The following is a 5,000-nucleotide window of genomic DNA, read 5'->3' on the forward strand; positions in this document are numbered from 1 at the left end:
AATCCCTCCCTTTATCTGATATGGCCTTAAAAGTGAGCGACGGATGGATAGACAGATAGGTAGACAGACAGAAAGACAGACACACATGGAAAACAGACAGAGCTAGATACAGATAAACTAAGCATGACCTTCAGTGTGTCGACAGGTTTCAGAACTCCTCCAGTGGAAAAAAAGTCTTCCTGGGGAGCCACGTAACCGGCGGCGGCATTGAGGGCGTCATGTCCGTCAAGGGGGCATTAACGGGCGACGGGGGGAAGCGGGGCCACTCACGCCACGGGCACTGAAGGTGGCGTGAGAAGGTGCCTCCCGACCCGCTTATCCCAGCCTTTTTGTGTGTGTGTGTATTTCCTCCTCCTCCTCCTCCTCCTCCTTTAACTTTTGATCCTATTGCTTTTACTTCATTCCTCCTCCTCCTCCTCCTCCTCCTCCTCCTTTAACTTTTGATCCTATTGCTTTTACTTCATTCCTCCCTCTCCTCCTCCTCCTCCTCCTCCTCCTCCTCCGCCTCCTCCTTCTCCTCTCTTCTTCCTCGTCCTCGTCCTCCTCATCCTTGCCCTTGTCCTTCTCCTTTTTTTTTTCCTCCTCCATCTCCTCCTCCTCCTCTTCTTACTCGCCCTCGTCCTCCTCCTCCTCCTCCCCAGTTCACACACCGCCACTTAATACATAAGAGACAAGTGTTTCTTTTACAGGTTCAATAGTTTTCCACATCTTGCTCCTCTTTCATTAGTTACATAACAACAACAAAATGCTACTCCTCCTCCACTTGGCCGTTTTCATATTAAGTTATTTTACTGATAAAGATAAGAATATATATAAATCAACAACTGCGGGACATGGAAGAAGAAGAAGAAGAAGAAGAAGAAGAAGAAGAAGAAGAAGAAGAAGAAGAAGAAGAAGAAGAAGAAGAAGAAGAAGAAGAAGAAGAAGAAGAAGAAGAAGAAGAAGAAGAAGAAGAAGAAGAAGAAGAAGAAGAAGAAGAAGAAGAAGAAGAAGAAGAAGAACAACAACAACAACAACAACAACAACAACAACAACAACAACAACAACAACAACAACAACAACAACAGCGGGTTCACCCACCGCAACAACTGGGATTTTTCAGTCACCGGCGCGTGGCCTAAAAGTCTACCCGCATGCTGTCCTGAACACCACCTATCAATCCGGCCTCTAGATTCTCTCCCTATGAGAGGATCAAATATGAGCTCCGGGGGGCACATGAGCTGAGATGGCGCCACTAAAAACACTTGCCTACACCATAACAGGCTGGGGTCGACTATCAGGACCCACCACTAAGAAAGCATACCAGCGCAATTGGCAGAAACGTAAAAAAAGTGTATCTTTAGCTCAATTATGCTCTCTCTCTCTCTCTCTCAGCACAACAAACCTATGATTACAGTTAATAAAGCAATCGTTGATGGTAATACTAACACGCCACCTTCACCCTAATATACATGTCCGTCGCCATCAGTAACAAGCGCACCAGCAATTCTAAGACACAGAAAGCTCTCATCCTTTGCATTTTGTCGGCAGCAGCACCAGCAAGCAACCGTATTTACCGGCAACAGTACCACCAACAGTCCTCCCAGTAGCAGCGGCATTAGCATCAACAGAAGTAATAGTAGTGATATCATTCAGAGTGCACGAGAAAAAGTTGCCTCAAGTAGATGGGGAGGAGAAGGGAGGTGGAATATGCAGGAGGTACGGGTGGGGTGGAGAGAGAGAGAGAGAGAGAGAGAGAGAGAGAGAGAGAGAGAGAGAGAGAGAGAGAGAGAGAGAGAGAGAGAGAGAGAGAGAGAGAGAGAGAGAGAGAGAGAGAGAGAGAGAGAGAGAGAGAGAGAAATATAAGATGGAAACGAAGGAAAGGGAAAGGAAAGAAATAGAAGTGAAAGAACGCATAGTGTTAGATATAGATATAGATATTAGGTGGTGTTTCTGAGAGGAAGGGAGAGGGCAAGGAGAGCGGGGGAGGTGTGTAGGTTGTTTGGGGGTGGGTGGGGGGACAGAGGCTGTTTGGGGAAGCATTTAGCCTGCCTGTGTTGCCTCCTATGCCTATCTAACGGGATGTACATTTCTGCATTCCTCGCAGCGAAGTCGTACCCGCTGCGCCTCGACTCCCTCCTCCTGATCAGCCCACCACTCCGCTCACTTCACGACGCCCGACACAAACTTTCACAAACACTCACTCGTATGTGGGTCACGCTGCACCGCCTTCCCCGCGCCGCCCTTTTATTCCGTGTAACAAGCGTCTCCTCCTCCGCGTAAAGATGTCACGGCCGCGCCTGTCAAACTTGTCTGTAAAAAGCGCCGTGAGATCCCCTTCAGGGCGCACAAAGGAAGCTTAAGCCGCGCCACGTGCTGGATACATAACGAGCGCTGCCTCCTGTCCTGGCGCCTATGAGAGTGTGGTGTTATGAGGCCACGGCAACACCACCCTTTTTTACGGTGAAGGAAACGGCTCAAGGGCAATAAACGGAGACAACACACCAGCCCGCCAATCACTCCTCCTGCGAAACGAAACAGTGTAGCCAAAAGAGAGGTGCATGCGAGGGTTATTTTTTCCAGTTTTCACGGTAAAGGAAACGGCTCAAGGGCAATAAACGGAGAAAACACACCAGCCCGCCAATCACTCCTCCTGCGAAACGAAATAGTGCGGCCAAAAGAGAGGTGCATGCGAGGGTTATTTTTCCCATTCACTCCTCAGCGGGCCGGGACGGTGGGATCGAAAGAGCTGAACACTGCCTGCGAGAGAAAGCCTACAAGTACCCTCACATTCCTCGGCTATTCGTTTCTTGAAGCTCCTGTTGCTAATGTAGGTCTTGGGAGACTGACTTGTTGCTACTGCATGGCTGAGTGAGAGACTGATTTTTTTTTTTTTTTAGTAGATAAACGCTGCCTGCCAGATAAAGCCTACAAGTATATCTATTTTCCTCCACTATTCGTTTCTGTACATTCCTGTTACTAGTGTAGGACTGACTGTTGCTGTTGCTACTGTATGGCTGAGTGAGTGAGTTTTTTTAATATTTTTATAGTAGCTGAACACTGTCTGCCAGATAAAGCCTACAAGTACCCTTACCTTCCTCGACTGTTCGTTTCTCGACGCTCATGTTGCTATATACAGTATGACTTGAGTGAGTGGCCGACTATTCATTTTTATCTCCAGCCACCAAGGTCAGCGCCACACCACCGCCGCCACCACCCTGCCCTCGCCGCCACACCTCATGAATCCGGCCGCCTCGCCACGCCCCGCCACACATTCCTCGGCAGCTGCAGCGCATCAACATGGCCGTAAAGTTAACATAATGCCACGCGTCCTGAATATGATTTTGCGCGGCGCTGAAATCCCGCCAGCGCCAGACGCCGCCCCCCGCAGCGCACGGCAGCGGCGGAGGGCAGAAGATTACAGGCCGGCGCTAACGACGAAGGGGACGATTTGTTCCTCGTGCGTCTCCATCTTGCCTTCCCGGAGAGAGAGGGAGAATGGGAGAGGAGAGGAGAGGAGAGGAGAGAGAGAGAGAGAGAGAGAGAGAGAGAGAGAGAGAGAGAGAGAGAGAGAGAGAGAGAGAGAGAGATATACATTGTAGGGAGTGCGTAAGTGACGGGTTTTCTGAGTATGAGAGAGAGAGAGAGAGAGAGAGAGAGAGAGAGAGAGAGAGAGAGAGAGAGAATCTGCCCTCCCCCAGCCCCACCAGAGCGTCGCCAAGCACCAGGCTCGCGACGCCGCGGCCACACTCGCGCCGTGATGGCTGGCTGCAGAGTACTCGACGCGCCTCAACTCCTGAACACATGAACCTCACCCAAGGGTCCTCATGACGAAATAATGCGGAGTGTGTCCTCAGTTTCAACCGCAGCAGCAGGAGGGTCATCACAACACAATCACGACTGTAGCGGCTGTGGTGGCTCCATGAGCGCCGATTTAGCAACCCAATCATACTGTAGTCCGACACAACGTACAATTTGAAATCGTGTATCAAATGTTCTGTATACATTAAATAAAATTTGGCAGAGCTATGGTCAGGGAACTCCCCGAGCGCCCCCCTTCCCAACTGGACTTCATAGCTGAGTCTTTTTATAATCACTGACAGCCCTGCTCTGGACATCGTGACCCAGCCTGGCTGCCCCAAATGTGTCCATTCCACCCAGCCCAGCCCGGCACGGCACGGAGCGGAGGGTGAAGTTGGTTTATAGCTTTCACAACCTAAGGAAACCAACTGGGCTTATAAATAAAGGAAGAAGATATTATAGATTAGAAATAAGAATTCATCATTATTTATGAGAAAATTCAAGACCAAGGGATGTGAACTAATGAATATGATAAGTCCCACGCGACCACTTGGCCTCGGAGCTTAACGTGAACAAATCTTGGTGTGGCGGCGGCCAGACCGAGGCGAGGCTTATACCGAATACTCGTACGAGATAACCCCTCGCCCCGAACATGCCCACATACTGTCTTGACACTTGCGGCGGGACCTGCACTAGACTAGGCGGACACTGCAGGGCGGCCTCCCATTCCCCTGAGTGAGCATGGCTGAGGTGCCTGAACACGAGTGCCCAGCGCAGGACAATCACTGACTATCTAGTTCCTGGCTCAAGGGAGCTGAATACACGGTTGGGTGGGCGGCGGTGCGGCGGGCGGTGGAAAGACTGAAAGAGGGTCGGGACAGCGGTAACCATGCTGCCACCACAGCGAAACCCTGACCTCTCTTCCCCCGCCCCGCCTCACCCCGCCCCGCCCCGCCCCGCTACTTGCAACACAGGGCACATCGTATACGTGTAGACGCCCCGCCCCGCCCCGCCAGGCCCCGCCCCGCCCCGGCCCGGCTCCTCGGTGTTTACTTAACCCAAAACGAAGAAACTTGGTATCTTCTTATCGCCTCAGCCAAAACCGAGAAACTTAGTACCCGGTTATCAGACCAAAGAGATGAAGGAGCTCAGGCGTAAAAAAGTGGCCGCGTGCATCACTACCACTGAGCTGTTTGTTGCTGCCTTGCCCCTGACAACTC

Source organism: Eriocheir sinensis, chromosome 5 (genome assembly GCF_024679095.1).
Source record: "Eriocheir sinensis breed Jianghai 21 chromosome 5, ASM2467909v1, whole genome shotgun sequence".
Taxonomy (NCBI): Eukaryota; Metazoa; Arthropoda; class Malacostraca; order Decapoda; family Varunidae; genus Eriocheir; species Eriocheir sinensis.